Here is a 27,951-nt window from a genome sequence, read left to right as displayed (position 1 = left end):
GTCTCCAGCTAGACGCCATGCCCACTACACCACGGAGTTGGTTAAGGGCAGATACTCCAGACTTGCCATGTAGAGATATTATGAGCGCCTCTGACACTCTGTTACTGATCTCCCTTTGATCGCGAGACAGTCACCATGGCGTTATTTTCGTGTTTGCTTCAGTTTTAACCACTGTTGCTGTACGTATAGCGAGGGCCTCGGTACGTTACGTCGACTGATGCGCTTCGTTTACTCAACGGAAGCTTTGTTAATTGTTTGATCGGCTTTCTAGAAGTTGGTGAGTCAGTTATAAAGCATACGACTGCATGGATAACAACGTCTTGTTTACTGCACAGTATGGGTGTAGATTCTTATACTGTTTTCTAGCTCCTTTCACCACCGTACGGACGCTTCAGACGCAACCCCTGTTCCAGAAAACACGGCCGCGTACCTGACGGAGCAGCCGGGAAGGCTGAAGAAATCATAGAGTGGAGTGAGTGAGTGAATTCCTTTTACCGCCATGTTAACGTTTCAGACGCTACGCCAAGTCCCTCTGAGGAAATTTCAGTGTGTCGTTGATTACATTGTACAACATTAGTATCCCGTGTGATACTGATTACATTGTACAACATTAGTATCCCGTGTGATACTGATTACATTGTACAACATAAGTATCCCGTGTGATACTGATTACATTGTACAACATTAGTATCCCGTGTGATACTGATTACATTGTACAACATTAGTATCCCGTGTGATACTGATTACATTGTACAACATTAGTATCCCGTGTGATACTGATTACATTGTACAACATTAGTATCCCGTGTGATACTGATTACATTGTACAACATTAGCATCCATTAGTGTGTGATACTGATTACATTGTACAACATTAGTATCCCGTGTGATACTGATTACATTGTACAACATTAGTATCCCGTGTGATACTGATTACATTGTACAACATTAGTATCCCGTGATACTGATTACATTGTACAACATTAGTATCCCGTGTGATACTGATTACATTGTACAACATTAGTATCCCGTGTGATACTGATTACATTGTACAACATTAGTATCCCGTGTGATACTGATTACATTGTACAACATTAGTATCCCGTGTGATACTGATTACATTGTACAACATTAGTATCCCGTGATACTGATTACATTGTACAACATTAGTATCCCGTGTGATACTGATTACATTGTACAACATTAGTATCCCGTGTGACTGATTACATTGTACAACATTACTGTATTATAGTATTCCGTGATTGATTTATCCCGTACATTGTACAACATTAGTATCCCGTGTGATACTGATTACATTGTACAACAACATTAGTATCCCGTGTGATACTGATTACATTGTACAACATTAGTATTCCGTGTGATACTGATTACATTGTACAACATTAGTATCCCGTGTGATACTGATTACATTGTACAACATTAGTATCCGTGTGATACTGACATTACATTGTACAACATTAGTATCCCGTGTGATACTGATTACATTGTACAACATTAGTATCCCGTGTGATACTGATTACATTGTACAACATTAGTATCCCGTGTGATACTGATTACATTGATTAACATTACCGTGTGATACTGGTTACATTGTACAACATTAGTATCCCGTGTGATACTGATTACATTGTACAACATTAGTATCCCGTGTGATACTGATTACATTGTACAACATTAGTATCCCGTGTGATACTGATTACATTGTACAACATTAGTATCCCGTGTGATACTGATTACATTGTACAACATTAGTATCCCGTGATACTGATTACATTGTACAACATTAGTATCCGTGTGATACTGATTACTGATTAGTATCCCGTGTGATACTGATTACATTGTACAACATTAGTATCCCGTGTGATACTGATTACATTGTACAACATTAGTATCCCGTGTGATACTGATTACATTGTACAACATTAGTATTCCGTGTGATACTGATTACATTGTACAACATTAGTATCCCGTGTGATACTGATTACATTGTACAACATTAGTATCCCGTGTGATACTGATTACATTGTACAACATTAGTATCCCGTGTGATACTGATTACATTGTACAACATTAGTATCCCGTGTGATACTGATTACATTGTACAACATTAGTATCCCGTGTGATACTGATTACATTGCACAACATTAGTATCCCGTGTGATATTACATTGTGATTAGTATCCCGTGATACTATTACATTGTACAACATTAGTATCCCGTGTGATACTGATTACATTGTACAACATTAGTATCCCGTGTGATACTGATTACATTGTACAACATTAGTATCCCGTGTGATACTGATTACATTGTACAACATTAGTATCCCGTGTGATACTGATTACATTGTACAACATTAGTATCCCCCGTGATACTGATTACATTGTACAACATTAGTATCCCGTGTGATACTGATTACATTGCACAACATTAGTATCCCGTGTGATACTGATTACATTGTACAACATTAGTATCCCGTGTGATACTGATTACATTGTACAACATAAGTATCCCGTGTGATACTGATTAAATTGAAGTACATTAGTACCTAGAGTGATGCTAATTATATTGTACAACCTTAGAATCTAGTGTGACGTTAATTATATTGTACAACCTTAGAATCTAGTGTGACGCTAATTATATTGTACAACCTTAGAATCTAGTGTGACGCTAATTATACCGTACAACAATAGAATCTAGTGTGACGCTAATTATATCGTACAGCTTAAGTATTTAGTGTGACGCTAATTTTGTCGTTAGTATCATGCCAGTGTGATGCTGGTTGTATCGTACAACATTAGCTCAATAAATGGCGCTGTCGATGTGCTTCCTCATGAACAGCTGATGGCAATTGTGTCGCTGGTCATGTGTGGGACATATAGTTTTACAGTGTGGGACATTAGGTGTCAGTAATAGCGGACTGTGATTTCCATTGGGTTCAAGACTTAGGTTCAAGATTACAGATGAAAATAAACTGGCGAGTTTAAGAAATGCTTAATGATTGAATGTCCCGTGCAATGGGAAAGTGAGTACAATTGTATAACTGCAGCATCACGGTGTGAAACAATATAACCGATTGTTGTACTCCGGGCGAGTATGTCGGTATTGTATTAGTTCTTGCAATCGCAGCCTTACACAGAAATATGCTGTTCTCAGTAGTAGATATAAGATTTCACAAATACCCGGTTTTGTGTGGAACAGAGGTCGTTATGGTGTCAGGTGCCGGTAGATTCTGTGCCATGCACTTGTGTCATCCCCTACCGAGCGGTCCCAGGGGGGTGGACCGGGTAGACCCCTTACCACACTAGGACAGAGGAACACTACACATCCAGGATATCATCATCGTGTATATGATGATATCCTGATGGATACACTGTAAAGATACACTATAAGAATACACGGTGATGAGCGCTTCAGGCAGAGTATTCACTGAGCATTCTTATAGCGTATCTTTAAAGTGTATCCATCCGTGATATCATCATTGTGCATTCTTATGGCGTATCTTTACAGTGTGTCCATCCAGGATATCATCACTGAGCATTCTTATAGCGTTATAATCTTTACAGTGTATCCATCCAGGATATCATCACTGTGCATTCTTATAGTGTATCCCAATAGCGCATGATACCAGCAAACCCTAACAATATATCTTTACATGTCATCTTTACAGTGTGTCCTTACAATGTATCTGTGCAGTGTATCTTTACAATATACCCATCCAATATGTCCATGTTTAGTTTTCATAATGAATGTGATAATTTATGTCTTCGCTGAAGGTTCCGTTCGGGAAACATGTAGAGGGTTACACAGGGAGATACATATACAGTTGTCGACTATCCGTGTGTAACTATTGATACATATAGAGGGTTACACAGGGAGATACATATACAGTTGTCGACTATCCGTGTGTAACTATTGATACATATAGAGGGTTACACAGGGAGATACATATACAGTTGTCGACTATCCGTGTGTAACTATTGATACATATAGAGGGTTACACAGGGAGATACATATACAGTTGTCGACTATCCGTGTGTAACTATTGATGCATGTAGAGGGTTACACAGGGAGATACATATACAGTTGTCGACTATCCGTGTGTAACTATTGATACATATAGAGGGTTACACAGGGAGATACATATACAGTTGTCCACTATCCGTGTGTGACTATTGACACATGTAGAGGGTTACACAGGGAGATACATATACAGTTGTCCACTATCCGTGTGTAACTATTGATACATATAGAGGGTTACACAGGGAGATACATATACAGCTGTCGACTATTCGTGTGTGACTATTGATACATGTAGAGGGTTTCTCAGGGACATACATATACAGTTGTCCACTATCCGTGTGTAACTATTGCTACACATAGAGTGTTACACAGGGTGATACATATACAGTTGTCGACTATCCGTGTGTAACTATTGATACATATAGAGGGTTACATAGGGAGATACATATACAGTTGTCGACTATCCGTGTGTAACTATTGATACATAAAGAGGGTTACACAGGGAGATACATATACAGTTGTCGACTATCCGTGTGTAACTATTGATACATATAGAGGGTTACACAGGGAGATACATATACAGTTGTCGACTATCCGTGTGTGACTATTGATACATATAGAGGGTTACACAGGGAGATACATATACAGTTGTCGACTATCCGTGTGTAACTATTGATACATACACAGGGTTACACAGGGAGATACATATACAATTGTCCACTATCAGTGTGTGACTATTGATACATGTAGAGGGTTACACAGGGAGATACATATACAGTTGTCCACTATCCGTGTGTAACTATTGATACATATAGAGGCTTACACAGGGAGATACATATACAGTTGTCCACTATCCGTGTGTAACTATTGATACATATAGAGGGTTACACAGGGAGATACATATACAGTTGTCCACTATCCGTGTGTAACTATTGATACATATAGAGGGTTACACAGGGAGATACATATACAGTTGTCCACTATCCGTGTGTAACTATTGATACATATAGAGGGTTACACAGGGAGATACATATACAGTTGTCGACTATCCGTGTGTAACTATTGATACATGTAGAGGGTTACACAGGGAGATACATATACAGTTGTCGACTATCCGTGTGTAGCTATTGATACATATAGAGGGTTACACAGGGAGATACATATACAGTTGTCTACTATCCGTGTGTAACTATTGATACATATAGAGAGTTACACAGGGAGATACATATACAGTTGTCCACTATCCGTGTGTAACTATTGATACATATAGAGGGTTACACAGGGAGATACATATACAGTTGTCCACTATCCGTGTGTGACTATTGATACATGTAGAGGGTTACACAGGGAGATACATATACAGTTGTCGACTATCCGTGTGTAACTATTGATACATATAGAGGGTTACACAGGGAGATACATATACAGTTGTCCACTATCCGTGTGTAACTATTGATACATATAGAGGGTTACACAGGGAGATACATATACAGTTGTCCACTATCCGTGTGTAACTATTGATACATGTAGAGGGTTACACAGGGAGATACATATACAGTTGTCCACTATCCGTGTGTAACTATTGATACATATAGAGGGTTACACAGGGAGATACATATACAGTTGTCCACTATCCGTGTGTGACTATTGATACATGTAGAGGGTTACACAGGGAGATACATATACAGTTGTCGACTATCCGTGTGTAACTATTGATACATATAGAGGGTTACACAGGGAGATACATATACAGTTGTCGACTATCCGTGTGTAACTATTGATACATGTAGAGGGTTACACAGGGAGATACATACAGTTGTCACTATCCGTGTGTGACTATTGATACAGTAGAGGGTTACACAGGAGATACATATACAGTTGTCCACTATCCGTGTGTAACTATTGATACATATAGAGGGTTACACAGGGAGATACATATACAGTTGTCGACTATCCGTGTGTAACTATTGATACATATACAGGGTTACACAGGGAGATACATATACAGTTGTCGACTATCCGTGTGTAACTATTGATACATATAGAGTGTTACACAGGGAGATACATATACAGTTGTCGACTATCCGTGTGTAACTATTCATACATATACAGGGTTACACAGGGAGATACATATACAGTTGTCGACTATCCGTGTGTAACTATTGATACATATACAGGGTTACACAGGGAGATACATATACAGTTGTCCACTATCATTGTGTGACTATTGATACATATAGAGGGTTACACAGAGAGATACATATACAGTTGTCGACTATCCGTGTGTAACTATTGATACATATAGAGGGTTACACAGGGAGATACATATACAGTTGTCCACTATCCGTGTGTGACTATTGACACATGTAGAGGGTTACACAGGGAGATACATATACAGTTGTCCACTATCCGTGTGTAACTATTGATACATATAGAGGGTTACACAGGGAGATACATATACAGTTGTCCACTATCCGAGTGTAACTATTGATACATTTAGAGGGTTACACAGAGAGATACATATAGAGTTGTCCACTATCCGAGTGTAACTATTGATACATATAGAAGGTTACACAGGGAGATACATATACAGTTGTCGACTATCCGTGTGTAACTATTGATACATATATAGGGCTACACAGGGAGATACATATACAGTTGTCGACTATCCGTGTGTAACTATTGATACATATAGAGGGTTACACAGGGAGATACATATACAGTAGTCGACTATCCGTGTGTAACTATTGATACATATAGAGGGTTACACAGGGAGATACATATACAGTTGTCCACTATCCGTGTGTTACTATTGATACATATAGAGGGTTACACAGGGAGATACATATACAGTTGTCGACTATCCGTGTGTAACTATTGATACATATACAGGGTTACACAGGGAGATACATATACAGTTGTACACTATCCGTGTGTGACTATTGATACATATAGAGGGTTACACAGAGAGGTACATATACAGTTGTGGACTATCCGTGTGTAACTATTGATACATATAGAGGGTTACACAGGGAGATACATATACAGTTCTCCACTTTCCGTGTGTAACTATTGATACATATAGAGGGTTACACAGGGAGATACATATACAGTTGTACACTATCCGTGTGTAACTATTGATACATATAGAGGGTTACACAGGGAGATACATATACAGTTGTCGACTATCCGTGTGTAACTATTGATACATATAGAGGGCTACACAGGGAGATACATATACAGTTGTCGACTATCCGTGTGTAACTATTGATACATATAGTGGGTTACACAGGGAGATACATATACAGTTGTACACTATCCGTGTGTGACTATTGATACATATAGAGGGTTACACAGGGAGATACATATACAGTTGTCCACTATCCGTGTGTAACTATTGATACATATAGAGGGTTACACAGGGAGATACATATACAGTTGTCCACTATCCGTGTGTAACTATTGATACATATAGAGGGTTACACAGGGAGATACATATACAGTTGTCCACTATCCGTGTGTGACTATTGACACATGTAGAGGGTTACACAGGGAGATACATATACAGTTGTCCACTATCCGTGTGTAACTATTGATACATATAGAGTGTTACACAGAGAGATACATATACAGTTGTCCACTATCCGTGTGTAACTATTGATACATATAGAGAGTTACACAGGGAGATACATATACAGTTGTCCACTATCAGTGTGTAACTATTGATACATATAGAGGGTTACACAGGGAGATACATATAGAAGGTTACACATGGAGATACATATACAGTTGTCGACTATCCGTGTGTAACTATTGATACATATAGAGGGTTACACAGGGAGATACATATACAGTTGTCCACTATCCGTGTGTAACTATTGATACATATAGAGTGTTACACAGAGAGATACATATACAGTTGTCCACTATCCGTGTGTAACTATTGATACATATAGAGAGTTACACAGGGAGATACATATATAGTTGTCCACTATCAGTGTGTAACTAATGATACATATAGAGGGTTACACAGGGAGATACATATAGAAGGTTACACATGGAGATACATATACAGTTGTCGACTATCCGTGTGTAACTATTGATACATATAGAGGGTTACACAGGGAGATACATATACAGTTGTCCACTATCCGTGTGTAACTATTGATACATATAGAGTGTTACACAGAGATACATATACAGTTGTCCACTATCCGTGTGTAACTATTGATACATATAGAGAGTTACACAGGGAGATACATATACAGTTGTCCACTATCCGTGTGTAACTATTGATACATATAGAGGGTTACACAGGGAGATACATATAGAAGGTTACACATGGAGATACATATACAGTTGTCCACTATCCGTGTGTTACTATTGATACATATAGAGGGTTACACAGGGAGATACATATACAGTTGTCCACTATCCGTGTGTAACTATTGATACATGTAGAGGGCTACACAGGGAGATACATATACAGTTGTCGACTATCCGTGTGTAACTATTGATACATATAGAGGGTTACACACGGAGATACATATACAGTTGTCCACTATCCGTGTGTGACTATTGATACATATAGAGGGTTACACAGGGAGATACATATACAGTTGTCCACTATCCGTGTGTAACTATTGATACATTTAGAGGGTTACACAGAGAGATACATATACAGTTGTCCACTATCGGTGTGTAACTATTGATACATATAGAGGGTTACACAGGGGAGATACATATACAGTTGTCCACTATCGGTGTGTAACTATTGATACATATAGAGGGTTACACAGGAGATACATATACAGTTGTCCACTATCCGTGTGTAACTATTGATACATATAGAGGGTTACTCAGGAGATACATATACAGTTGTCGACTATCAGTGTGTAACTATTGATACATATAGAGTGTTACACAGAGATACATATACAGTTGTCGACTATCCGTGTGTAACTATTGATACATATAGAGTGTTACACAGAGAGATACATATACAGTTGTCCACTATCCGTGTGTAACTATTGATACATATAGAGAGTTACACAGGGAGATACATATACAGTTGACCACTATCAGTGTGTAACTATTGATACATATAGGGGTTACACAGGAGATACATATAGAAGGTTACACATGGAGATACATATACAGTTGTCGACTATCCGTGTGTAACTATTGATACATATAGAGGGTTACACAGGGAGATACATATACAGTTGTCCACTATCCGTGTGTAACTATTGATACATATAGAGTGTTACACAGAGAGATACATATACAGTTGTCCACTATCCGTGTGTAACTATTGATACATATAGAGAGTTACACAGGGAGATACATATACAGTTGTCCACTATCAGTGTGTAACTATTGATACATATAGAGGGTTACACAGGGAGATACATATAGAAGGTTACACATGGAGATACATATACAGTTGTCGACTATCCGTGTGTAACTATTGATACATATAGAGGGTTACACAGGGAGATACATATACAGTTGTCCACTATCCGTGTGTAACTATTGATACATATAGAGTGTTACACAGAGAGATACATATACAGTTGTCCACTATCCGGGTGTAACTATTGATACATATAGAGAGTTACACAGGGAGATACATATACAGTTGTCCACTATCCGTGTGTAACTATTGATACATATAGAGGGTTACACAGGTAGATACATATAGAAGGTTACACATGGAGATACATATACAGTTGTCCACTATCCGTGTGTAACTATTGATACATATAGAGGGTTACACAGGGAGATACATATACAGTTGTCCACTATCCGTGTGTAACTATTGATACATATACAGGGTTACTCAGGGAGATACATATACAGTTGTCGACTATCCGTGTGTAACTATTGATACATATAGAGTGTTACACAGGGAGATACATATACAGTTGTCGACTATCCGTGTGTAACTATTGATACATATAGAGTGTTACACAGAGAGATACATATACAGTTGTCCACTATCCGTGTGTAACTATTGATACATATAGAGAGTTACACAGGGAGATACATATACAGTTGTCAACTCTCAGTGTGTAGCTATTGATACATATAGAGGGTTACACAGGGAGATACATATAGAAGGTTACACATGGAGATACATATACAGTTGTCCACTATCCGTGTGTAACTATTGATACATATAGAGAGTTACACAGGGAGATACATATACAGTTGTACACTATCCGTGTGTGACTATTGATACATATAGAGGGTTACACAGGGAGATACATATACAGTTGTCCACTATCCGTGTGTAACTATTGATACATTTAGAGGGTTACACAGAGAGATACATATACAGTTGTCCACTATCGACGTGTAACTATTGATACATATAGAGGGTTACACAGGGAGATACATATACAGTTGTCCACTATCGGTGTGTAACTATTGATACATATAGAGGGTTACACAGGAGATACATATACAGTTGTCCACTATCCGTGTGTAACTATTGATACATATAGAGGGTTACTCAGGGAGATACATATACAGTTGTCGACTATCCGTGTGTAACTATTGATACATATAGAGTGTTACACAGAGAGATACATATACAGTTGTCCACTATCCGTGTAACTATTGATACATATAGAGTGTTACACAGAGAGATACATATACAGTTGTCCACTATCCGTGTGTAACTATTGATACATATAGAGAGTTACACAGGGAGATACATATACAGTTGTCCACTATCAGTGTGTAACTATTGATACATATAGAGGTTACACAGGGAGATACATATAGAAGGTTACACATGGAGATACATATACAGTTGTCGACTATCCGTGTATAACTATTGATACATATAGAGGGTTACACAGGGAGATACATATACAGTTGTCCACTATCCGTGTGTGACTATTGATACATATAGAGGGTTACACAGGGAGATACATATACAGTTGTCCACTATCCGTGTGTAACTATTGATACATATAGAGGGTTACACAGGTAGATACATATAGAAGGTTACACATGGAGATACATATACAGTTGTCCACTATCCGTGTGTAACTATTGATACATATACAGGGTTACTCAGGGAGATACATATACAGTTGTCGACTATCCGTGTGTAACTATTGATACATATAGAGTGTTACACAGGGAGATACATATACAGTTGTCGACTATCCGTGTGTAACTATTGATACATATAGAGTGTTACACAGAGAGATACATATACAGTTGTCCACTATCCGTGTGTAACTATTGATACATATAGAGAGTTACACAGGGAGATACATATACAGTTGTCAACTCTCAGTGTGTAGCTATTGATACATATAGAGGGTTACACAGGGAGATACATATAGAAGGTTACACATGGAGATACATATACAGTTGTCCACTATCCGTGTGTAACTATTGATACATATAGAGAGTTACACAGGGAGATACATATACAGTTGTCCACTATCCGTGTGTAACTATTGATACATATAGAGGGTTACACAGGGAGATACATATACAGTTGTACACTATCCGTGTGTGACTATTGATACATATAGAGGGTTACACAGGGAGATACATATACAGTTGTCCACTATCCGTGTGTAACTATTGATACATTTAGAGGGTTACACAGAGAGATACATATACAGTTGTCCACTATCGGTGTGTAACTATTGATACATATAGAGGGTTACACAGGGAGATACATATACAGTTGTCCACTATCGGTGTGTAACTATTGATACATATAGAGGGTTACACAGGGAGATACATATACAGTTGTCCACTATCCGTGTGTAACTATTGATACATATAGAGGGTTACTCAGGGAGATACATATACAGTTGTCGACTATCCGTGTGTAACTATTGATACATATAGAGTGTTACACAGAGAGATACATATACAGTTGTCCACTATCCGTGTGTAACTATTGATACATATAGAGTGTTACACAGAGAGATACATATACAGTTGTCCACTATCCGTGTGTAACTATTGATACATATAGAGAGTTACACAGGGAGATACATATACAGTTGTCCACTATCAGTGTGTAACTATTGATACATATAGAGGGTTACACAGGGAGATACATATAGAAGGTTACACATGGAGATACATATACAGTTGTCGACTATCCGTGTGTAACTATTGATACATATAGAGGGTTACACAGGGAGATACATATACAGTTGTCCACTATCCGTGTGTAACTATTGATACATATAGAGTGTTACACAGAGAGATACATATACAGTTGTCCACTATCCGTGTGTAACTATTGATACATATAGAGAGTTACACAGGGAGATACATATACAGTTGTCCACTATCAGTGTGTAACTATTGATACATATAGAGGGTTACACAGGGAGATACATATAGAAGGTTACACATGGAGATACATATACAATTGTCGACTATCCGTGTGTAACTATTGATACATATAGAGGGTTACACAGGGAGATACATATACAGTTGTCCACTATCCGTGTGTAACTATTGATACATATAGAGTGTTACACAGAGAGATACATATACAGTTGTCCACTATCCGTGTGTAACTATTGATACATATAGAGAGTTACACAGGGAGATACATATACAGTTGTCCACTATCCGTGTGTAACTATTGATACATATAGAGGGTTACACAGGGAGATACATATAGAAGGTTACACATGGAGATACATATACAGTTGTCCACTATCTGTGTGTTACTATTGATACATATAGAGGGTTACACAGGGAGATACATATACAGTTGTCGACTATCCGTGTGTAACTATTGATACATGTTGAGGGTTACACAGGGAGATACATATACAGTTGTACACTATCCGTTTGTGACTATTGATACATATAGAGTGTTACACAGAGAGATACATATACAGTTGTGGACTATCCGTGTGTAACTATTGATACATATAGAGGGTTACACACAGAGATACATATACAGTTGTCCACTTTCCGTGTGTAACTATTGATACATATAGAGGGTTACACAGGGAGATACATATACAGTTGTACACTATCCGTGTGTAACTATTGATACATGTAGAGGGCTACACAGGGAGATACATATACAGTTGTCGACTATCCGCGTGTAACTATTGATACATATAGAGGGTTACACAGGGAGATACATATACAGTTGTACACTATCCGTGTGTGACTATTGATACATATAGAGGGTTACACAGGGAGATACATATAGAGGGTTACACAGGGAGATACATATAGAGGGTTACACAGGGAGATACATATACAGTTGTCCACTATCCGTGTGTAACTATTGATACATTTAGAGGGTTACACAGAGAGATACATATACAGTTGTCCACTATCCGTGTGTAACTATTGATACATATAGAGGGTTACACAGGGAGATACATATACAGTTGTCCACTATCCGTGTGTAACTATTGATACATGTAGAGGGTTACACAGGAAGATACATATACAGTTGTCGACTATCCGTGTGTAACTATTGAAACATGTAGTGGGTTACACAGGGAGATACATATACAGTTGTCCACTATCCGTGTGTAACTATTGATACATATAGAGGGTTACACAGAGAGATGCATATACAGTTGTCCACTATCCGTGTGTAACTATTGATACATAAAGAGGGTTACACAGGGAGATACATATACAGTTGTCCACTATCCGTGTGTAACTATTGATACATATAGAGGGTTACACAGGAAGATACATATACAGTTGTCCACTATCCGTGTGTAACTATTGATACATATAGAGGGTTACACAGGGAGATACATATACAGTTGTCCACTATCCATGTGTAACTATTGATACATATAGAGGGTTACACAGGGATATACATATACAGTTGTCCACTATCCGTGTGTAACTATTGATACATATAGAGGGTTACACAGGAAGATGCATATACAGTTGTCCACTATCCGTGTGTAACTATTGATTCATGTAGAGGGTTACACTGGGAGATACATATACAGTTGTCCACTATCCGTGTGTAACTATTGATACATATAGAGGGTTACACAGAGAGATGCATATACAGTTGTCCACTATCCGTGTGTAACTATTGATACATGTAGAGGGTTACACAGGAAGATACATATACAGTTGTCCACTATCCGTGTGTAACTATTGATACATGTAGAGGGTTACACAGGGAGATACATATACAGTTGTCCACTATCCGTGTGTAACTATTGATACATGTAGAGGGTTACACAGGGAGATACATATACAGTTGTCCACTATCCGTGTGTAACTATTGATACATGTAGAGTGTTACACAGGGAGATACATATACAGTTGTCCACTATCGGTGTGTAACTATTGATACATATAGAGGGTTACACAGGGAGATACATATACAGTTGTCCACTATCCGTGTGTAACTATTGATACATACACAGGGTTACACAGGGAGATACATATACAGTTGTCTACTATCCGTGTGTAACTATTGATACATATAGAGTGTTACACAGGGAGATACATATACAGTTGTCCACTATCCGTGTGTAACTATTGATACATATAGAGGGTTACACAGGGAGATACATATACAGTTGTCCACTATCCGTGTGTAACTATTGATACATATAGAGTGTTACACAGGGAGATACATATACAGTTGTCCACTATCCGTGTGTAACGAAATTCATACATATAAAGGGTTACACAGGGAGATACATATTCAGATGTCCACTATCCGTGTGTGACTATTGAATATTGTAGAAACCGCATTAGCTCATCTCTTGCTGGAATGTGTGTCTCGGTATTAAATTTCCAATCCCGACAAACCCTGTTTTTTATAGACACAATCACAGCAGAAAGTATCATGTAGCGCCAGCTGCTTGTCTCGGCTAATATTCATGCCGTAACTGTCATGTACAAGGATAAAACCTCAGTACTACAGAACAGCCTCGATGTTCTGACACACCGACAAAATAACTTTAGTGCTAGGATGATGTGGGGAGGGACATTTACGTCATTGAAACTATACCACATCGCCAACTGTAACACCTCCAAAAACAGTATAGATCTAAACACATGACACGCACCTGTAATTATCTAAGCCGTTGTGTAGGGTGAAGTGAAGATAGTGGGTGGGGTCAGCTGTTGTGTAGGATGAAGTGGAGATAGTGGGCGGGGTCAGCTGTTGTGCAGGATGGAGTGGAGATAGTGGGTGGGGGTCAGCTGTTGTGTAGGATGGAGTGGAGATAGTGGGTGGGGGTCAGCTGTTGTGTAGGATGGGGTGGAGATAGTGGGTGGGGGTCAGCTGTTGTGTAGGACGGAGTGGGAGATAGTGGGTGGGGGTCAGCTGTTGTATAGGATGGAGTGGAGATAGTGGGTGGGGGTCAGCTGTTGTGTAGGAAGGAGTGGAGATAGTGGGTGGGGGTCAGCTGTTGTGTAGGATGGAGTGGAGATAGTGGGTGGGGGGTTAGCTGTTGTGTAGGACGGAGTGGAGATAGTGGGTGGGGGGGTGTCAGCTGTTGTGTAGGACGGAGTGGAGATAGTGGGTGGGGGTCAGCTGTTGTGTAGGACGGAGTGGAGATAGTGGGTGGGGGTCAGCTGTTGTGTAGGATGGAGTGGAGATAGTGGGTGGGGGTTAGCTGTTGTGTAGGACGGAGTGGAGATAGTGGGTGGGGGTCAGCTGTTGTGTAGGACGGAGTGGAGATAGTGGGTGGGGGTCAGCTGTTGTGTAGGACGGAGTGGAGATAGTGGGCGAGGGTCAGCTGTTGTGTAGGATGGGGTGGAGATAGTTGCTGCACACTCTCACATTGACTGATAATTAATAACGGACTTGTAAACGCCCAAAGAAGATGCTTCAAGTAATACATAACAAAAAAGTAGAGACACCTGTTTTGTGTGAGTGAAACAGATTCTAATTCATATGGGATATACGAGAACGTGGGGAGCATCGTAAGTGACCGCGCACGCGTGACCAGTCATAGCATACATGTAGTTACAGACAGCAGTCGAGGTCAATGCCGTGCTGACTAACTAGGACTTACAGTACGACGAATCTAGAATACTGAAGCTCTAGATTACTGGATTCAGGTGCAGCTCAGGTGCACAACTTCTCCAGCCCGCACCTCCCCCTCCCAGCCCCAGCCTGCCCCTCCAAGCCCGCACCTCCCCTCCCAGCCCCAGCCTGCCCCTCCCAGCCCAACCCCACCCACCCCACCCCACCCCACCCCAGTATAAGCAAGGGTTGTACATGTTCTGGAGCAGGTTAAAGCAGAATACAATACATCGGTAAATCACGTTCCAAGTAGACTCATTTACCTGCCGTCGTTGAGTGAAGGGTGAGATATACAGCCCAGCCCGGCACCTGGCACACCGGCACATTGTACCCGGGGTATCATCTATCATCTACTTACCGTCACTGAGAGCCAGATTACCACGTGAAATGGAAGACACCATTACAAGTACAGACTGAAGGGTAAAATGATTTTTTAATCTTAATTTGTGTCACGGCCATTCACAACATCCTGGAACTTGATAGGTCGCCATGAAGGATAAAGTGACATAAAGTTTCGTTTAAAGTTAGGTGATGTTAAAACACGATTTATACCTCTGTATACAGCACTCTTCATATTCAGTTGAACACTTTAACCTACCTATAATCTTTATTTCATGATATTTCAAAAACTGAAATCCACACATGTTCCGGGAGAACTGCATATATTCTTTAAAGAACGATAACTCCTAACAAGCAAATTTGTAACTCGGACTTGCGATAAGAATATCAGAAGCGATGTTTCAGTCTGAGTGAGTGAATGAGTTAATATTTACCGCCACATCGGCAATATCTCAGCCACACCGTGATAGCAAAAAGTTATGTACTAAGAATAAATATATTTATACTTATTTAAAAAGCTGTCAGCGAAGGACAGTATAACGACTAGATTATCACAAATCAAGTACAACTAGTTTGAGTTCAGTATAGAATACAATGCAATATAAAATCGGGCAACTGAATGTACATACTAGGGACCATTGGGACTTAAAGTGCTTTTAGTCTATTCCTGGAGCTGGAACACATGTATCCTTGTCCTCGATTCACCTTCAAACCCAGCCAGGAACCTGTTAAAAAACAAAACTTCTATGTGAAAGATCAAAACTGACCCCGAGGTTTTCATCCAACTTATAGACCGACCGAAGATATACTTTAGATATAATTATTTTAATATTTGGTATTTACTGTTGAAAGCAAATGGGAGCAACTAGCAGCCGATACCTGGCAGCGCTATGCACGTGCTCTGTACGCGCTACCCGTGTCCTGCACGAGTGTTACACGCACTACGCGTCTTCTGAGGATCACATGGTTCATACTGACAAACAATCTCATTCCTCATAGTGATTCTTTGTAGCCTAGTAGATAAAACCGCCAAGGTACTAAGCAGGTGGTTCCAGGATCGAAACCAGGCATCGGCACAATGTCATGGAAGTTTTCAATAATGTGATATTAGACGATTATATTGAGTAATAGCAACACAAAGTTATATCAATCTTCAAAAAAGTGCACTAATTCAAAGTCAAGAGGCTATTCCTCAGAAAATCCCGGGGCTGCGGGCAATTCTGTAGAAAATTCCGGGATTTCTTGAAGAATGCCCGCGAAACTGCCTGTGGAGGTTTACTTGGTGAAGGGAGAACCTGGCGAGACAATAGAGTGACGTCACTGGAGGTTTATAATATACTACCTATCAAAAGCTTAGACTCACTAGTGTAAATGTAGCCACTTACTTCAGTCAACTGTTCTAAACTAGATTTTGCAAAATATTCCATACTGTTTAAAGGTACTGTTTACACATGAACTGATGTATTGTAAATTCGTAATGTTGAAAAGATTATTGTCATAAGTTCAATAAATGATGAAAATCAGTGAAAATTGCCGAATTCTTCACAAAACCTTTCACCAAAACGCAGCTGTTCACATGCACAGTATTTGCACATGCTTTTCAGCAATTTGATGCATGATCCTCGTGCAATTCATCTACATAAGGTTTGCAGTTGGTTCCCCTAAGTTAGTTGAGAAATCAATCTTCGATGTAACCATATATATACATAACATATAGTGAGTGCTTTAAGTGAGTCTAAACTTTTGGTTGGTAGTATATTTAGTCCAGCTGACTCTGACACACAAGTGTTTTCTGTTTAATGTTTTCCTGTATTGTCCACGTTCATGTCGCATGTAGATTCTGGCGTCACTCTTCATAGAAACATGACGCCCCCTTATCGTCCATTGCTTGTGTAGCTTACGTTGGAGTAGTCAATGACTGTGAAACGTCCTCTGCAGGCACTGGGATACACAAGCTTACCCGAAGTAAATCATTATGTATTTCAAGAACCAATGTTCCGAAAATAAATGTCAAACCATAACAGTATCACCTGCCTCAGTCGCCAAACTTGGATGTTTATTTACCGCAGTCAGTGACCCAATCCCTATTGTCGCCTTTTACGACAAACATGAGTTGCTAAAGACAAATTCTTACCCAGACCTTCAGGTGTTCGGGCTCACTGGGGCTCATTTCAGTTCAAATGAAATAATCTGTTTCTCCCCAAAGTACCTACTTTCAGAGATTAAAGGAGAATACTACCGAAGTGAGTCAGTGGCCGACTTGTACCATTATATAGTTCCTGCAATGGATTGTGACCAGCATGTGAGTGTGTATGTTACGGGTATACACATAACATGCTAACCTTTTCCCGAAAACAACCGTTACCATGGATATTTCACACCAATTCATATATAAGCCGAATCCCACAATAGCTAATGCTATTAGCCGAGATTACATGTAACCATTGAATATTTTTTATCGCTCTGCTTAATGCACCCTGATGTGTAAATCATATGATGTACCACGGGTACACTTCAAAATCCATGACATGGAAATATAACAGGTTTTATGTTTGCATTCTATTAACTCAGCACCCCTATTTCTAGAGAGTGGCAACCTGGGTATTGTGTAACGCCATGTAAATTGACTTTTCAGCCCATCAATTATTGTATAAGACATTTATAACCTTCACTGGTATTCCCCCTTGGTCGGGTCTGCCATCACATCAACTGGTCAAGGAAGTGCTATTGTTTTTCTGTCTGTCCATTGATGAGTCGTCGCCTGTCCATTGTTGTCAAAAACTGTATATATACTTAGTATACTCACATCTAGAAGGTGAAGGAGTACGAGTCCGGTATTCCGACTGTCTGTAGGGACGACCACGAGCAGGATAATGCCGCTCGTAGGAAACGCCGTGGGGTTGAGCAGGTACTCCGCTCACCTCATTATATGTCTTGTGTATTTGTTTATCATGTACTGGAGAAGTTTGAACTCAACATATTCCTTCGTCTTGTCAACGTATTGTACGTACACCTCATCTTAATTATGAGCTAATTCCCCAGTCGACGCATACCACTCGTTGACACTACCATATTTTGATGAGTGGTTAAGATGGGGGTCCGTTATCTTACAAATTTGTTCTCTTTAATGGTGCTATCTCACACGCCAACAACGCATACACTTCATTCATGTTTAAATGCTTTTTAAAGTTTGCACTGTAAGCTGATCAACATTTATGTATGATATTGAAAAAACCTACATATATGCTTTAATGCGTGTGTGTGCATGTGCATGTGCAGGTCCATATACATGTGTGTGTGATGTGTTTGCGTGATCTTTTATTCAACATCACATTTCCTAATTATCCATCGGGTACTAGAAACAGGGAGAAAATGGGAGGTATCTGTACAGGGATGCACTGACACGTCTCCAGACCTCATATAAGTTGCGTGTTTGCGTTACATACGCACACCATACATATGAAGGCAAGCACACATATAACTCGTTTAAGCACACACACGCATGAATAAATTGAATAAGCGAAAGGCAGAACAACACTATGCGTCAGTGCCTGTTAGTAATGCAATTAGCAGGCTGCGAACTCAAATATTTGATATGTTTTCTAGTTGACTGAATGTCGAAATCATGTATGGTTTAAACATATTTTTAATCATATTAAATTGAATAGGGATCGGTGAACAAGTTGGTGTTATAACAATATATTCTATATCGGAATTTGGTTCTGGTACAACAGCCTGATTAGTGAAATAATTGTTTAATATATTTGCAATGTCCTGATCGTCATCATATAGTACATCATTATGAACAATATTAGGGAATGAACTTATGGATTTATTTGTTTTAAGATATTGCTTTATCAAGCGCCATCACGTTTTACTACCGCACGGTGAACTTATGTTTTCGTCAATGTCATTAATATAACGTTTTTTAGCTTTCCTTACTTCATTTATAACGGAATTTCTTATTTGTCTAAAGGTACTCCATGCCTGAGGCGAATTTTTCGTTTTTGCAATCTTATGTTTCGATTGCGTTTTCTGATTAAACTGCGTATTACATTATTCCTCCATGGACAGTCATTAGGGCGCATGGTAACAGTTTTATTAGGTATGCATGTATTTCTGATACTTTTAAGCACAATGAAGACTTCAGCTGCTATTTTAGAAACATCCCGGAATATAAACAGGGAATCGCAATTGATATTGTTAGCTGTGTCCGTAATATAAGTCATATCTACGGATGAATAATCAAATATTTGTCTTTGGTATGTATTACATTTCTTAAGTTTTTCTTTGATGGTAACAAATATTGGACAGTGGTCACTACATATAGGATCCAAGACTCCAGACTCTAGCATATTGTCAGTACTAGAAACAAAATTGAGATCAATTAAAGTGCTAGATGTTTGGGTTATCCTAGTAGGATCGTTGATAATTTGAGAAAGTCCATACAAAAGTTGCAGTTGATCACATTTAAGTCTACCGTCTTTCAATATATTCATATTGAAGTCACCTACTACAATTGTATTCAGACTTAAGTCAACAGCATCGCTTATTGCTTGATTGATCATGTCCCAATATGTTTCACTTTTATCCGCTCTATACACTGTACCAACTATATAAGTTGTTTTTGTAAGTTTAAGTTTTATCCAGATAGCTTCCAGTCCTGTTATATCTAACGTATGCATGTGTTCAACGTCAAGATTACTCTTAACGTAAATTGCAACACCCCCACCGCGACTCGGTCTGTCTTTACGGAAGATATTGAATCCTGGAAGTGTAACTTCATTATTAGATATACCGCTATGTAACCAGGTCTCTGTTATACAAATAATATCGTAATCTTCAAATTCGGCTTCTAGCATATCGGTTTTATCTTTAAGACTGCAAATATTCAAGTGAACAACTTTGAGCTGTTTTTTTAAGGGCCCTGGATTAGGATGAACATCGCCACATATGAGTAGTAAGAGGGTGATAAATATTGACACCTGTCTGTTGTAAATGCAAAGGTTGATGCACTAAAGAGATAGTTTAAGAAAGTTATAGGCAGATTTGACTTGGACGTCTAGATTAAATAAACCCACAGCTTGGCGATGCTGATTTATATCAATGGACATCTAGAATATTTGATACGGAAATTGCGCTGGGTTTAGCTGAAAAGTAATTAAAGGAAAGTCTATCATCGAGTCGACAAAGGTTTGAGTTGTACGCATATGAAACTTGCAGAAAACACATCAATATTGATATAATTTGTATATAGGCGTCGGTTGTGAAAACAAACAATACATTCTTTTGTATGAAAAGATGGAATAATGCTACTTCTGCCTTCTGTGTGGTCATTTGGTCAATTTCCAAATTGCCAAAAGAGTAAATTAAACTAAAAACAAAATAGGCCATGCAGAGTGTATGCATGGTGTAAACTGATAAGTTGTGATGATGGTGAGGTGCTATCAAATATATCTCGAAAAGAATTCACTATTTGTTACGAGGGAGGAGTGCAGAGAAAGGGACAGCCAGGTGTGCGAGAAAGGATGGAGACGGCACAGCACAGGCTAATGAATCAATAACTTGGTGGGCACTTGTGCACGTGCTTCTCTAACACCTGGCTGTCCCTTTCTCTGCACTCCTCCCTCGTAACAAATAGTGAACTGTGTCAAAATTTTAATGATAGTTTCTTAAAGAACTTTTTTGGTGGAGTCCGGAAAATTTTCAAATATAAGAAAGCTGTTGGGTATTAGTAAATGATAAACATGTGTACTATTTATATTTACGTGGCAATTTTGTACAATGATAAAATTTGCAATTCATCGGTCCTCAAACGGACTGTAACTGACCAACTGAATGACGATGTGGAGCGTCCAGGGCACTGTACTAAGTACTGCTACTTGATTTAGGGCAGGCATGGATGTTGACATCCGGGGCGTGACATTACATGACACAAGTTTCAGCAGTAAGGAATATTCCGTAAATGTTTAAGCCATTACAAAACCCAACAGATCGAATTTACATTACGTGACAACGATTTGAACAATAGGGAACCTCCAGTGTAGGGAACATCCAGTGTAGGGAACATCCAGTGTAGGGAACATCCAGTGTAGGGAACATCCAGTGTAGGGAACATCCAGTGTAGGGAACATCCAGTGTAGGGAACATCCAGTGTAGGAACATCCAGTGTAGGGAACATCCAGTGGGTAGGAACATCCAGTTTAGGGGGGAACATCCAGTGTAGGGAACATCCAGTGTAGGGAAACATCCAGTGTAGGGAACATCCAGTGTAGGGAACATCCAGTGTAGGGAACATCCAGGGGAACATCCAGTGTAGGGAACATCCAGTGTAGGGAACATCCAGTGTAGGGAACATCCAGTTTAGGGAACATCCAGTGTAGGGAACATCCAGTGTAGGGAACATCCAGTGTAGGAAACATCCAGTGTAGGAGAACATCCAGTGTAGGGAACATCCAGTGTAGGGAAACATCCAGTGTAGGGAACATCCAGTGTAGGGAACATCCAGTGTAGGGAAACATCCAGTGTAGGGAACATCCAGTGTAGGAAACATCCAGTGTAGGGAACATCCAGTGTAGGGAACATCCAGTGTAGGGAACATCCAGTGTAGGGAACATCCAGTGTAGGGAACATCCAGTGTATGGAACATCCAGTGTAGGGAACATCCAGTGTAGGGAACATCCAGTGTAGGGAACATCCAGTGTAGGTAGGAACATCCAGTGTAGGGGGAGCATGCAGTGTGTAGGCATCCAGTGTAGGGAACATCCTCTGTAGGGAACATCCAGTGTAGGGAGCATCCATCCAGGGAACATCCAGTGTAGGGAACATCCAGTGTAGGGAACATCCAGTGTAGGTAACATCCAGTGTAGGGAACATCATCAGTGTAGGGAACATCCAGTGTAGGGAACATCCAGTGGGGAACATCCAGTGTAGGGAACATCCAGTGTAGGGAACATCATCAGTGTAGGGAACATCCAGTGTAGGGGGAACATTCAGTGTAGGGAACATTCAGTGTAACATCCAGTGTAGGGAACATCCAGTGTTAGGGAACATCCAGTGTAGGGAACATCCAGTGTAGGGAACATCCAGTGTAGGGAACATCCAGTGTAGGGAACATCCAGTGTAGAGAACATCCAGTGTAGGGAACATCCAGTTTAGGGAACATCCAGTGTAGGGAACATTCAGTGTAGGGAACAGTGGGGAACATCCAGTGTAGGGAACATCCAGTGTAACATCCAGGGGGAACATCCAGTGTAGGGAACATCCAGTGTAGGGAACATTCAGTGTAGGGAACATCCAGTGTAGGGAACATCCAGTTTAGGGAACATCCAATGTAGGGAACATCCAGTGGGAACACCCAGTACATGGGTATTACATTTCATGAATATAGTTGAAGCGATGGCGAAGACCCAGAAGAGTGGATCAGCCGACATGTCGCCAAACCTACATGTGTACTCAACACAGAAGTAGTCATGCTGAACATGGCCGCGATGTTCTTCAGCACCCGTTATTAACAGACGCCATAACACGACGATCAGGTCAGGTGGGAACGGTTGTTTCACAGCAGAACCAGGCCTACATGGCGACCCAGCACCAGGGAACATGACTTCCCGACACGTACATAGTGCTTTCATTGTTTCTATTGTCACAATGACGACAATGACAATGATGATTACGACTATGACGTGTATCCTTAGTAAAATGAGTATTACTTGTCATTGCTAGAACTCTCTAGAGGACGGACATGCAGTGTTGGTGATGATGGACACAGGTGAACGTGTTGTGATCACAGCTGCTGGTGCCTTTAGCAATATTCCAGCAATATCACGGCGAGGGACACCAGAAATGGGCTTCACACATGTGGGCAATCGAACCCGGGTCTTCATCGTGACGAGCGGACGCTTAACCCACTAGGCTACCCCACAATCCCTTCGTTGGCGTTGGCTATCAATGACTGGTTACGCTTTTCTAATTCTCTCTTTGCTCTATTATTTACGACTATTCGTGTGTCAAAGTGTGTCATTTCTGTTATCGAACCGTGGAGATCCGGGTTAGATTTAGTGGCGACTAACGGGATCGGGTGGTATAGCTGGAATATTGCTCAGTGCGGCGTAATATTAAACTCACTCACTCACACGCACTAGTATTGATCACATACGTGTGTTGATTATATGTAGTATTGATCACAGATGAGTGTTGATCATATCTAAGTACTGATCACAGATGAGTGTTGATTATATCTTAGTACTGATCACATATGAGTGTTGATTATATCTAAGTACTGATCACAGATGAGTGTTGATCATATCTAAGTACTGATCACAGATGAGTGTTGATTATATCTAGTATTGATCACATATGAGTGTTGATTATATCTTAGTATTTTGTCACATATGAGTGTTGATCATATCTAAGTATTTATCACATATGAGTGTTGATTATATCTAAGTATTTATCACATATGAGTGTTGATAATATCTTAGTACTGATCACAGATGAGTGTTGATTATATCTTAGTATTGATCACATATGAGTGTTGATCATATCTAAGTATTTATCACATATGAGTGTTGATTATATCTTAGTACTGATCACAGATTAGTGTTGATCATATCTTAGTACTGATCACAGATTAGTGTTGATCATATCTTAGTACTGATCACAGATTACTCTCGATCCGATATTAGTACTGATCACAGATTAATGTTGATCATATCTTAGTACTGATCAGATTACTCTCGATCCGATAGTAGTACTGATCACAGATTAGTGTTGATCATATCTTAGTACTGATCACAGATTACTCTCGATCCGATATTAGTACTGATCAAGGATTAATGTTGGTCACTTGTCAGTTCTAAACATACATGAGCATTGCTATTGATCATATATTTGGCTGGTCAAGCATGGCCAATAAAGAGCTGGCCTACCACACACATCCCATGTCAATGTCATCCTCAGACCCGTGAAGGTCCGGGTGAGAATGAACCTTCAGTAACCCATGCTTGTCGTAAGAGGCGACTGACGGGATCGGGTGGTCAGGCTCGCTGACTTGGTTGACACATGTCATCGGTTCCCATTTGCGCATATCGATGCTGATGTTGTTGATCACTGGATTGTCTGGTTCAGCCTCGATTATTTACAGACCGCCGCCATATAGCTGGAATATTGCTGAGTGCGGCGTAAAACTAAGCTCACTCACTCATCCTCAGTGTAGGTTGGTGTGACGTCACTGGAGGACATTTCAACGAGTAGACACCTCAGACTACCCTAGTGACGTCTCCAGCAGGGATCTGGTGCCACTAATAGACCGGCCATTATGGGAATGATTTGGTCACCCTGGTTCCTGCTACTGGCACTGATTCCAAGGGTGGGATACTTTCAGGACTGCACATTAAAACTCATTTGGACTTTGTGCTTAAAATGTTTATGAATTTAGACTTGATATCGTCGCTGTATGGCTGGAATAATGCCGATGTGACGTAAGGCCCAACTCAAGGACTCAAGGCCTGCACACCATAGAGTGCCACCTACAGTGTCTGCTGTCAAGATGTTTACGACGGGGATGTTGTGGCTAGTTGTTGTGCCTAGTTTCTCCTCACCAAATTCAAGGTTAAACTATTTTGTTAAATCAAATTCTACATCCATTTACGTTAACATTTTTATAAAGTCAACATTACTATGAAATCAAACTTTTACATCAAAATCAGCATTTTTATCAAAGTGAATATATTTTGTTTATAAGAAACCAAATTATTTCTCAAAGTTTACATAATTTTACAACAAAATCAACATAAGATGAAAATATTGCCGAGTAAAAAAGATTTCATCTTTGTTGATCAGTCTATACTTATACTTCTTTGAGTGGCATTTTAGAAGCTGGGAAGTACAAAATTGACAAACTTTATGGATAACAACGTCTTTATTGCGAGAGTGCGACGTTTCGATACAGATTCTTGTACCGTTGTCAAGCAGGAATGTAACATACATTGGTGGCAAAGTATATATACTGAGTGTTGCGAATAACATGATTCATGTGTATTGTATGTATTACTTTATTCAATGTCCATCTGTTCAACATGTCCATCCGTTTCCAGTTCTAATTCTAACATTCATATTCAATTCCTGCATGTTGCCTTTTACAGTAGATTAACTGAAATCAGTATAAGAACTAAATAAGTTTTAGGAAGTAATAAGCCATAAACAGAATTTAACTTGCTACATGAGCAAATGGCTGTACTGCCACTTCCCAAAGTCATTCAAAAGACAAAATCACAAAATATTTTTATATGCTCCTAAGCACGTTTGAAATACAATAAAGCACTGAGAGCATGAAAACTTCTTCAAAAGCACTGAGAAAATGTTAACCTTATGCCATGAAAACATGTATTCATATAATTTTGACCAACTTACAACTTGCCACAAAAATTACCAAATAAAGCAAAATTCCTACACAGTAATTACCATGACTTACATGAAAAGATAGATTAAAGTTACTTTAACAAATTACAATTCATGAAACATGAAAAATACAATAATTATGCTTACCACTACTTTGGACATTCTCGTGGTGGTTGTTTACTGTGCAAGCACATGGCCTCAAGTGGCATGCCCTGAGACAGTTACCTCTCTTTTTGAGGGTTATTAAAAAGTGGCAATGGTGTTAAACGAAATAAGAGCAAAATTACACTTGGTTAAATAAAAAACTAGAAATTTAACGGAAAATGATTTTGAAAAATAAAGTTTTAGGAAAATAAGTGTTTTGACCATAACACTGAGTGTAACCAAGAAAACAAGATAACAATGTAATTAACACAACAGGGAGGGCTTAGAAGTGATGAAGCCAGTGGGTAGACAATGGGGAAAGGCATGGAAGCCAAAGATGTACAAATGAAAATGGGGGTAGTTTAAACAGGGAGGAGATGTTTATACAGCTGATTGGGTTTGGTGGAGGAGTGCATCATAAGCAGATGGAATGTAATATCCTTGATCTCGATTGATGCTAGGCTTATGGCGTTTGATATGAATGGCTTCGGTTAGCTTTCGTTTGGTGAAGTCCTCTTGGTTGTTGGCCAGAATGGTGATGTCAGTCCAGTTTATATGGTGATTAGGGTTCGATTGGATGTGATCAAAGATGGCTGATTTGCTGTCGGACTTGGTGACGGAGGTCTGGTGTTCTTTCACACGGGTGTTGATAGGCCGGGAGGTTTTCGTCCGTTAGCATGGAGCAGGTTGTTGAGGCTGGAGGATGACGAGAAGATGGTATCGATGCCTGCTTGTTGTTTTAGGAGTCTGAATCAGGCTTGGGTCTATCGGCGGGAGATGACAGGGTAGCAGCAATGGTTCTGTGGACTATTTGGGCTGGGTAGTTGTTTAATTCTACAAAGGCTCTCTTCAGATGTTAAATTTCTTCGTGCAGGTTTGTTGAGCAGATATTCGTCGCTCTTCTAGTTAGAGTAGATATGATGCCGGTCTTAACATTGGGAGGATGATTGGAGTTGTAGTGGATGTATTGATCCGTATGGGTGGGTT

At 39.6% G+C, this 27,951-nt stretch overlaps 1 protein-coding gene and 1 long non-coding RNA gene across 2 annotated transcripts in view; one reads left to right on the top strand and one right to left on the bottom strand.

Moving 5' to 3' along the window:
• The window catches only part of LOC124288390 (monocarboxylate transporter 12-like), a 52,031-nt gene that overhangs the window by 10,636 nt on the left and 13,444 nt on the right, over positions 1-27,951 (top strand).
• On the bottom strand, positions 363-27,186 carry LOC124288430. The gene is made up of 3 exons (XR_006901448.1): positions 26,968-27,186; positions 17,049-17,144; positions 363-451 (listed from the first exon to the last, which is right to left on the bottom strand). It is a non-coding gene; the product is annotated as an uncharacterized LOC124288430 (long non-coding RNA).

Source organism: Haliotis rubra, unplaced genomic scaffold, assembly GCF_003918875.1.
Source record: "Haliotis rubra isolate DU_JTF1 unplaced genomic scaffold, ASM391887v1 Scf1110, whole genome shotgun sequence".
Classification (NCBI taxonomy): Eukaryota; Metazoa; Mollusca; class Gastropoda; order Lepetellida; family Haliotidae; genus Haliotis; species Haliotis rubra.
Note: the sequence above shows the minus strand (reverse complement) of the source record. Positions and strands in the feature narration are given on the sequence as shown.